Source organism: Microtus pennsylvanicus, chromosome 5 (genome assembly GCF_037038515.1).
Source record: "Microtus pennsylvanicus isolate mMicPen1 chromosome 5, mMicPen1.hap1, whole genome shotgun sequence".
Classification (NCBI taxonomy): domain Eukaryota; kingdom Metazoa; phylum Chordata; class Mammalia; order Rodentia; family Cricetidae; genus Microtus; species Microtus pennsylvanicus.
In genome coordinates this window covers 41,164,935-41,176,600 of record NC_134583.1, presented here as the reverse complement: position 1 = coordinate 41,176,600, position 11,666 = coordinate 41,164,935, and positions in this window count along the sequence as shown.

Genomic DNA, 11,666 nt, shown 5'->3' with positions numbered 1-11,666 from the left:
ATCCAGAAAAAAAATGGTTTAGAACTGGATCAAACTGATTCAAAGTGGATTAAACCACATCAATCCAGATTAGATTGCTACAGGACGGCCAAACCGAATCCAAAAGGTTTAGACCAGTTCACACTGGTTTAGGTCAGCTAAAAATGGATCAAACCAACTTAGCCCGGTTCAAACCTGATCAAACTGGAACAGACCAGATCAAACTGGTTCAAAATGGTTCATACCAGTGTAGACTGGTTCAAAAGTGGTTCAAACTAAAGCAGACAGGGTCAAACTGGTTCAAACTGGATCATACCAGTGTAGACTGGTTCAAAAGTGGATCATATTGTATCAGACTGGCTCAAACTGGTTCAAACTGCTTCAAACCAGTGTAGACTCGTTCAAAACTGGATCAAACTCGTTCAAAGCAGATTAAACCGACTCAATCCGGATTAGTTCACTACAGGACTGTCAAACCAAATCCTTCACCAGTTTAGACGGGCTCAAACCAGATCTAACCAGTTTAGATCGGTTCAAACCATCTCAAACCAGTTTAGACTGTTTCAAACCAGATCAAAATGGATCAAATCAGATCAAAGTGTTTTAGACCAGTAAAAAATTGGATCAAACTTGTTTAGTCCAGTACAAAATCGGATCAAACTGGTTCAATCCAGAAAAAAAACTGATTAGACAGGCTCAAACTGGCTCAAACCAGTTTAAACCTTGTCAGTTCAAATCAATCCCAGTCCAAACTGCTTTAGACTGGTTCCAAACCAGTTAAACTGGTTAGTACGGAATCAAATTGGAGAAGACCGGTAGAAACCAGTTTAGACCAACTCACAACGGATCAAATAAGCTTAGCCTGGGTCAAACTGGATCAAACTGGATCAGAGCGGATCAAAATGGTTCAAACTGGATCATACCAGTGTAGACTGGTTCAAAACTGAATCAAACTGGTTCAAAATGGAATAAATCGGCTCAATCCGGATTAGATTGTTACAGCACGCCCAAAGTGAGTCCAAAGGTTAAGACTGGTGCAAACTGGATTAGACCAGCTCAAATCGGATCAAACCAGTTTCAACTGGTTCAGACTGGATCAAACCCAGTTCAAATCAGTTTAGACTGGTTCCAAACCAGATCATCCTGGTTCGAACCGAACCAAACCGGTTTAGACCGATTCAAACCAGGTTAGGCACTGTAAAACTGGATCAAACCCGCTTAGACTGGTTCTAACCAGATCAAAGAGGATGAAACTGGATCAAACTGGTTCATACCGGATCAAATCAGTGTATACTGGTTCAAAACTGGAACAGACCGGATCAAACTGGTTCAAAATGGATCAAACAAGTATAGACTGGTTCAAAACTGGATCAAACTGAATCAGACAAGATCAAATTGGTTCATACTGAATTAAACAGGTTTAGACCAGTCCAAAATTAGATCAAACCGGTTCAATCCAGATAAAACCAGTTTAGACCAGCTCAAACCAGCTCAAACTTGTTTTTTTTTCATTATCAGCCAAGTACAGGCTTTGCCTGAGTCCCTGGAGCAGGTGACAATTTGATTTTTTTCTTTTTTTTTTATTGATAAAAGGAGAATAAAGAAAAGACAAAAAAACAAAAAAAAAAAAAACAAATTTCCACCTCCTCCCAGCCTCCCATTTCCCTCCCCCTCCTCCCACTCTTCTCCCCCTCCTCCCACTCTTCTCCCCCTCCTCCCACTCTTCTCCCCCTCCTCCCACCCCTCTCCCCTTCCCCCCACATTTCTCCCCCTCCCTCTCCAGTCCAAAGAGCCCTCAGGATTCCCTGCCCTGTGGTAAGTCCTAGGTCCTCCCCCCTCCGTCCATATCTAGGAAGGTGAACATACAAACTGACTAGGCTCCCACCAAGCCAACAGATTGCATAGGATCAAAAGCCCGTGCCATTGTCCTTGGCTTCTCATCAGCCCTCATTGTTCGCCATGTTCAGAGAGTCCAGTTTTATCCCATGCTTTTTTGGTAACAGTCCAGCTGGCCTTGGTGAGTTCCCAATAGATCAGCTCCACTGTCTCAGTGGGTGAGTGCACCCCTCGTGGTCCCGACTTCTTTGCTCATGTTCTCCCTCCTTCTGCTCCTCGTTGGGACTTTGGGAGCTCAGTCCAGTGCTCCAGTGTGGGTCTCTGTCTCTATCTCCATTCATCGCCAGATGAAAGTTCTATGATGATATGCAAGATATTCGTCAGTATTGCTATAGGATAGGGTCATTTCAGGTTCCCTATCCTCAGCTGCCCAAGGAACTAACTGGGGACCTCGGCTTGGGCACCTGGGAGCCGCTCTAGGGTCAAGTCTCCTGCCCACCCTAAAGTGGGTTCCTTAACTAAGAATTGTGGTTCCGTGCTCCCCTATCCAACCTTCCTTTACCCCGATCCTCCTGTTTCCCCAAGGCCCCCCTCCTTCCTTTCTACCTTTTCTTTCTCCATCTCCCCTTACCCCCATCCCACCCCACCCCCAACACCCCACTTTTCTCCCCGGCAATTTTGTCTACTTCCCTTATCCAAGAGGATAACTATATGTTTTTCCTTGGGTTCACCTTCCTACTTAGCTTCTTTAGATTCGCCTATTGTAGACTCCGTGGCCCCTATTTATGGCTAGAAACCAATTATCAGTGAGTACATCCCATGTTCATCTTTTTGGGTCTGGGATACCTCACTCAGGATAGTGTTTTCTATTTCCATCCATTTGCATGCAAAATTCGAGAAGTCATTGTTTTTTACCGCTGAGTAGTACGCTAGTGTGTATATATTCCATACTTTCTTCATCCATTCTTCCATTGAAGGACATCTAGGTTGTTTGCAGGTTCTGGCTATTACAAATAATACTGCTATGAACATAGTTGAACAAATGCTTTTGACATGTGATGGAGCATCTCTTGGGTAAATTCCCAAGAGTGGTATTGCTGGGTCCAGGGGTAGGTTGATCCCGAATTTCCTGAGAAACCGAAACACTGCCTTCCACAGTGGTTGCACAAGATTGCATTCCCACCAGAAATGGATGAGGGTACCCCTTCCTCCACAGCCTCTCCAGCAAAGGCTATCCTTGGTGTTTTTGACTTTAGCCATTCTGACAGGTGTAAGATGATATCTCAAAGTTGTTTTGATTTGCATTTCCCTGATTGCTAAGGAAATTGAGCACGACCTTAAGTGTCTTTTGGCCATTTGAACTTCTTCTGTTGAGAATTCTCTGTTCAGTTCAGTGCCCCAATTTTTAATTGGGTTAATTAGCATTTTAAAGTCTAGTTTCTTGAGTTCTCTATATATTTTGGAGATCAGACCTTTGTCTGTTGTGGGGTTGGTGAAGATATTCTCCCAGTCAGTAGGTTGCCTTTGTGTCTTAGTGACAGTGTCCTTTGCTTTACAGAAGCTTCTCAGTTTCAGTAGGTCCCATTTATGCAATGTTGCCCTTAATGTCTGTGCTTCTGGGGTTATACCTAAGAAGCGATCACCTGTGCCCATCTGTTGTAGGGTACTTCCCACTTTCTCTTCTATCAGGTTCAGTGTTTTCGGGCTGATATTGAGGTCTTTAATCCATTTGGACTTGAGTTTTGTGCACGGTGATAGATATGGGTCTATTTTCATTCTTCTACAGGTTGACATCCAGTTGTGCCAGCACCATTTGTTGAAGATGCTTTCTTTCTTCCATTGTATACTTTTAGCTCCTTTATCGAAAATGAGGTGTTCATAGGTTTGTGGGATAAAATCCGGGTCTTCTATATGATTCCATTGGTCGACTTCTTTGTTTTTTATGCCTTTACCACCCTGTTTTCATTACTGTAGCTCTGTAATAGAGTTTGAAGTCAGGGATGGTAATACCTCCAGACAATCCTTTATTGTATAGGATTGTTTTGGCTATCCTAGGTTTTTTGTTTTTCCATATAGAGTTGATTATTATCCTCTCCAGATCTGTGAAGAATTTTGATGGGATCTTGATGGGGATTGCATTGAATCTATAAATTGCCTTTAGTAGAATTGCCATTTTTACTATGTTGATCCTCCCAATCCAAGAGCAAGGGATGTCCATCCATTTTTTGGTATCCTCCTCAATTTCTTTCTTCAATGCCTTAAAGTTCTTGTCAAGTAGATCTTTCACTTCCTTGGTTAGATTTACCCCAAGATATTTTATGCTGTTTCTGGCTATCGTGAATGGAGAAGCTTCTCTGATTTCTCTGCTTCCATATACTTTGTGTATAAGAGGGCGACTGATTTTTTGGAGTTGATCTTGTATCCTGCCACATTACTAAAGCTGTTTATCAGCAGGAAAAGTTCTTTGGTGGAGTTTTGGGGGTCGCTTATGTACACTATCATATCATCTGCGAATAACGAAAGTTTAACTTCTTCCTTTCCAATTCGAATCCCCTTGATCCCATTATGTTGTCTTATTGCTATTGCTAGAACTTCCAGCACTATATTGAAGAGGTATGGCGAAAGTGGACAGCCTTGTCATGTTCCTGAGTTAAGCGGGATGGCTTTGAGTTTCTCTCCGTTTAATTTGATGTTAGCTGTCAGCTTGCTGTATATAGCTTTTATTATATTTAGGTATGACCCTTGTATCCCTAATCTCTCCAAGACTTTTAACATAAATGGATGTTGAATTTTGTCGAATGCTTTTTCAGCATCCAATGAAATGATCATATGGTTTTTTTCTTTCAGTTTATTTATATCTTGGATTACATTGATAGATTTTCGTATGTTGAACCAGCCCTGCATCTCGGGAATGAAGCCTACTTGATCATAATGGATAATTTTTCGGATGTGTTCTTGGATTCGGTTTGCCAGTATTTTGTTGAGGATTTTTGTGTCGATATTCATGAGTGAGATCGGCCTGTAATTCTCTTTCCTGGTTGAGTCTTTGTGTGGTTTTGGTACCAGAGTAACTGTAGCTTCATAAAAGGAATTTGGTAATGACCCTTTTGTTTCTATATTGTGGAATACATTGAGGAGTATAGGTATTAGGTCTTCTTGGAAGTTCTGGTAGAATTCTGCATTGAACCCATCTGGCCCTGGGCTTTTTTTGGTAGGGAGGTTTTTGATAACAGCTTCTAATTCTTCGCGACTGACAGGTCTGTTTAGATTGTTCACCTGGTCCTGGTTTAATTTTGGTAAATGGTATTTATCTAAAAAAGTGTCCATTTCTTTTACATTTTCCAGTTTAGTGGCATACAGGCTTTTGTAGTAAGATCTAATGACTCTCTGAATTTCCTCTGTGTTTGTGGTTATGTCCCCCTTTTCATTTCTGATCTTATTAATTTGCAAATTTTCTCTCTGCCTTTTGACTAGTTTGGATAGGCGTTTCTCAATCTTGTTGATTTTCCCCAGGAACCAGCTTCTTGATTCATTGAATCTTTGGATTGTTTTCTGTGTTTCTATTTTGTTGATTTCAGCCCTCAGTTTGATTATTTCCAGTCTTCTACTCCTCCTAGGTGAGTCTGCTTCTTTTTTTTTCTAGAGCTTTCAGGTGGGCTGTTAAGTCTCCAATGTGAGCTTTCTCTGTTTTCTTTAAGTGGGCACTTATTGCTATGAACTTTCCTCTTAGCACTGCTTTCATAGTGTCCCATAAGTTTGAGTATGTTGTTTCTTTATTTTAATTAAATTCCAGGAAGACTTTAATTTCTTTCTTTATTTCTTCCTTAATCCAGGTACGGTTCAGTAGTTGACTGTTCAGTTTCCATGAGTTTGTAGGCTTTCTGGGGGTAGCATTGTTGTTGAATTCTAACTTTAATCCATGGTGGTCTGATAAGACACAGGTGGTTAGTAATATTTTTTTGTAGCTGTGTCAGTTAGCTTTGTTACCGAGTATGTGGTTAATTTTCGAGAAGGTTCCATGAGCTGCAGAGAAAAAGGTATATTTTTTCCTCTTTGTGTGGAATAATCTATAGATGTCTGTTAAGTCCATTTGCTTCATTACCTCCATTAATTCTCTAATTTCTCTGTTTGGTTTCTGTCTGATTGACCTGTCCATTGGTGAGAGAGGAGTGTTGAAGTCTCCTACTATTAGTGTGTGCGGTTTGATGGCTGCCTTGAATTTTAGCAATGTTTCTTTTACGTACGTGGGTGGCTTTATATTAGGGGCATAGATATTCAGATTGAGACTTCTTCCTGATGAATTGTTACTGTTATGAGTATAAAATGTCCCTCTCCATCTCTTCTGATAGATTTAAGTTTGAAGTCAACTTTGTTAGAAATTAGTATGGCCACACCTGCTTGTTTCTTAGGTCCATTTGCTTGACAAGCCTTTTCCCAGCCCTTTACTCTGAGTAGGTGCCTGTCTTTGTGGTTGAGGTGTGTTTCTTGTAGACAGCAGAATGTTGGATCCTGTTTTCGTGTCCAATCTCTTAGCCTGTGCCTTTTTATAGGTGAGTTGAGCCCATTGACATTAAGTGATATTAATGACCAGTGGTTGTTAACTCTGGTCACTGTTTTAGTAGTAGGGTTTGTGTGTTTCCCTTCTTTGAGTTGCGCTGATGAAGGGTCTCTAGATGTCTGAGTTATTGTGGTCTTTGTTGGACTCCTTGGTTCGTGATTTTCCTTCTATTATTTTCTGTAAGGCTGGATTTGTGGCTACGTATTGCTTAAATTTGTTTTTATCCTGGAAAATTTTGTTTTCTCCCTTTATAGTGAACGAAAGCTTGGCTGGATATAGTAGTCTGGGCTTGCATCCATGGTCTCTTAGTTTTTGCAGTACATCTATCCAGGACCTTCTGGCTTTCATGGTTTCCATAGAGAAGTCAGGTGTAAGTCTGATCGGTTTACCTTTATAAGTAACTTGGCCTTTTTCCTTTGCGGCTCTTAATATTCTTTCTTTATTCTGTATATTTTGTGTTTTGATTATTATATGGCGAGGGGATGCTTTTTTTTTTTGATCCAGCCTATTTGGTGTTCTGTATGCTTCTTGAACCTTCATAGGCACGTCCTTCTTCAGGTTGGGAGTTTTCTTCTATAATTTTATTAAGTATATTTTCTGGACCATTGAGCTGCACTTCTTCTCCTTCTTCTACTCCAATTATTCTTAGGTTTGGTCTTTTTATTGTGTCCCATATTTCCTGAATGTTTTGTGATGAGAGTTTGTTGGACTTGCTGTTTTCTTTGATCAGTGCGTTTATTTTCTCTATGTTATCCTCAGAATCTGAGATTCTTTCTTCTATCTCTTGTATTCTGCTGGTTATGCTTGTTTCTGTAGTCTCTATTCGTTTACCTAGATTTTCCATGTCCAGCCGGCCCTCTGTTTGTGTTTTCTTCTTTGCCTCCATTTCAGTTTTCAAGTCATGAACTGTTTCCATTATCTGCTTGATTGTTTTTCCTTGCTTTCCTATGGTATCATTCACTGATTTACTCAATTCCTCGAACTTTCTGTTATACTTCTCATCCATTTCTATAAGGGTGGTTTTTATATGCTTTTTAAGGGTGTCAATCACTGTTATGAAGTCAGTTTTTTCTACTTCTTCTTGATTAAGGTGTTCATGTCCTCCTGTTGTGAGGTCGCTGGCTTCTGGTGGTTTCATGTTGTTTTTTAGATTGCTGGGTGAATTCTTGCATTGGCGTCTCCCCATCTCTTCCTCCCAAAATTCTCCTATGGATCTTCTTTTACAGGATCAGGTCTTTTTGCTGACTGATGTACCGTCCCAGTGATGTCACTCCCCAGTGATGTTTCTCCTGGAGTCCAGTTCGGATCTCCTTGCTGCTTGGTTAGCTTGAAAACAAAGGGACCACCCTGCTTGCTGCAGGCAGGCTATGGAGACAAAGGAGCTACCGCCTTCCCCTTTGCATTCACCTTCGGGTTCAGTCCCAGCGCCCAAGCAGGCTGAGCAGGGAGGCGCTCTGCCACCAAGGAAGGGAAGGAGGGAGACAGGGGGTGGGGGGATCTGGATGTAAGCTGGACGGGATAGGAAGAGAGAGGAGGTTCCGGGCAGTAGTGCCCCGTAGGTTGATCAGGAAGTGTAGGCAGGCTGTTCCCGGGTGCCGCAGCACTCACTCACCACAATGATGTTTCACTAGGTGCCCTGATCGAAACTCCGTGCTGCTTGGTTCGCTCGCAGACAAAGGGCCCACCCTGCTTGCTGCAGGTGGGCTATGGGGACAAAGGAGCTACCGAGCTCCCCTTTACCCTCCGCTTTGGGTTAGGACCCAGCGCCCAAGCAGGCAGAGCAGGAAGGCGCTCTGCCACCAAGGAAGGGAGGGGGGAGAGAGATAGGGGGTGGGGGGATCTGGATGTAAGCTGGATGGGATAGGAAGAGAGAGGAGGTACCGGGCAGTAGAGCCCTGTAGGTTGATCAGGAAGTGTAGGCAGGCTGTTCCCGGGTGCCGCAGCACTCACTCACCACAATGATGTTTCACTAGGTGCCCTGATCGAAACTCCGTGCTGCTTGGTTCGCTCGCAAAGGGCCCACCCTGCTTGCTGCAGGCAGGCTAGGGGGACAAAGGAGCTACCGAGCTCCCCTTTACCCTCCGCTTTGGGTTAGGACCCTGCCTCAAACTTGTTTAAGGTGGTTCTGACCAGATCAAACCCGGTTCAAACCGGTTTAGATGGATCCAAACCATATAAAACTGATTCAAAGAGATTCAAACCAGTTTAGGCCAGCTCAAAGTGGATCAAACCAGCTTAGCCCGGTTCAAACCGGATCAAACTGGATCAGACCGGATCAAACTGGATCTTACTAGTGTAGACTGGTTCAAAACTGGTTCAAATTGTATTACTCCATATCAAACTGGATCAAACCAGTGTAGACTGGTTCAGAACTGGATCAAACTGGTTCAAAGCAGATTAAAACTGCACAATCTGGATTAGATTGCTACAGGTTGGACAATCCGAATCAAACCAGTTTAGACCGGTTCAAACTGCTTTAGACCTCCTCAAACAGGATCTAACCAGTTGAGAACGGTTCAAACTGGAATCAACCCAGTTTAGACTATTTCAAAGTGGATCAAACTGGATCAAACTGGTTCAAACTGGACATACCAGTGTAGACTGGTTCAAAATGGGATCAATTTGTATCAGACCAGATCAAACTGGTTCAAACAGAATCAAACCAGTGTAGACTGGCTCAAAACAGCATCAAACTGGTTCAAAGTGGATTAAACCAACTCAATCCGGATTAGTTCGCTACAGGACGGCCAAACCGAATCCTACAGGTTTAGACCGGTTCAAACCGGTTTAGACCGGCTCAAACCAGATATAACCTGTTGAGACCGGTTCAAAGTGGATAAAACCATATTAAACTGGTTTAGACCAGTACAAAATCGGATCAAACTCGTTCAATACAGAATAAACTGGTTTAGAACGTCTTAATCAGGATCAAACCAGTTTCAACTGGTTAAGACCGGATCAAATGGATCAAACTGGTTCAACCGGATCAAACTGGTTTAGACCAGTCCAAAATCAGATCAAACTCTCTCAATCGAGATAAAACCAGTTTAGACCTGCTCAAACCAGATCAATCCGGTTTCAAATGGTTAAGACCGGATCAAACCCGGTTCAAACCGGTTTAGACTTGTTCCAAACTAGATCAAACTTGTTCGGACAGAATCTCCGGGTTAGACAAGTTCAAATTGGTTTAGGCCGGCTAAAACCGGATTAAACCAGTTTAGCCTGTTTCAAACTATAAAAACTGGATCAGACCACATTAAACTAGTTCAAACTGGATCATACCAGTGTAGACTGGTTCAAAACTGGATCAAACTGAATCAAACCAATGTAGACTGGTTCAGAACTGGATCAAACTGGTTCAAACCAGATTAAACCTGCACAATCTGAATTAGATCACTACAGGTCGGCCAAACCGAATCAAACCGGTTTAGACCGGTTCATACCAGTTTTGGCCAGGTCAAAATGGATCAAACCAGCTTAGCCAGGATCAAACTGGATCAAACTGGATCAGACCAGATCAAACTGGTTCAAACCAGTATAGACTGGTTCAAAATTGGATCAAACTGAATCAAACCAATGTAGACTGGTTCAGAACTGGATCAAACTGGTTCAAACCAGATTAAACCTGCACAATCTGAATTAGATCACTACAGGTCGGCCAAACCGAATCAAACCGGTTTAGACCGGTTCATACCAGTTTTGGCCGGGTCAAAATGGATCAAACCAGCTTAGCCAGGATCAAACCGGATCAAACTGGATCAGACCAGATCAAACTGGTTCAAACTGGATCATACCAGTGTAGACTGGTTCAAAATATGATCAAACTGGTTCAGACCGGATCAAACTGGTTCATAAGAGATTAAACCAGTTTAGACCAGTCCAAAATTGGACTAAACTGGTTCAATCCAGATAAAACCGGTTTAGACTGGTTCAAACCGAATCAAACCGCTTTAGGCCGGCTCAAACCAGTTCAGGCTGGCTCAAAACAGATCAAACCAGCTTAGGCCTGTTCAAATGTGATCAAACTGAAGACTGTATCAAAGTGATTCGAACTGTATCATACAAGTGTAGACTGGTTCAAAACTGGATCAAACTGGTTCAAAGCGGAATAAACCGACTCAATTCGGATTAGATTGGTACAGGATGTCCAAAACAAATCCAATAAGTTTAGAACGCTGCAAACTGGTTTATACTGGCTCAAACTGGCTCAAACTGGTTTAAACTGGTTCAGACCGGATCAAGCGCGGTTCAAACCGGTTCTTACTGGTTCCAAACCAGATCATACTCGTTCAAACTGATCCAAACCAATACCACCTGTGAAATTACAAACAAAAGCAAAAGATATTCTGGAGTCTCTAGCATTCTGGCCTTGTTTAATAAGGCTTCTCATTAGAAAATTTCTTCCTGCTGAGTTGAAACCTTGAATATTAATTGCCATTTGCTCTTCTTATGACATGGCTTCTGACAGGATTCAATATCTTTCTACACATCTGTTAATGGACTCTCCATAGTCTTCTTATTTTCAGTTAACACAGTTCTATTAATGAGTAAAGATAACAAAAGGTTTTCTTGTAACCAGTCAGAGTACAGTTGGATTATATTAGGAAAAGTTCCATAATTTGAGATGTGAGTTTTCCTTTTGGAATTTTTTTGGAGATAGAATAATTCTAAATAGTCTTGGCTATCCTGGAACTCACTATGGAGACTAAACTGTCCTCAAACTAAGAGAGAGTGGCATCTATCTCTCAAGTGCTGGAATTGCAGGCATACAACTCTAAGTCCAGCTGAAATGTTTTACAATAACCTATATTTTAATTAGAGAGTTAAATGATAAAATAAAGATTTAGAAAGCATCAATCAATATTCTAATGAACGATAAAACTTCTTGAAATTCTTAACTTAAACTGGTAAATCATTTCATATATTCTCAATAATTGGGCTATTTTATCAATTTCATCCATTTAAAAATGCTTCTATGTGTCTATGCATTGATCATGATGTGTATGTGGTAGTGAGAGGAAAATTTAGAGTTGTCTATTATCTACTTTCACTATGTGAGTTCTAAATGTGAAACTTAGGGAGTCATTTGGCTACACGTGAACTCAGTGGCACTTATTTGATTTAAAAAATTATTTATATATGTGCCTCTGTGGGAGGCAGCATATGCTACAGCCCAAGTGTAGAAAAATTACAAAAATTTCTAGGAGGAATATGGATCTCCCAGAGATTTAATTCAGGTCATCAAGTCTTTAAAGAGTGCTTAGCTCTCAGAAAGAACTAAAACATTCCACAA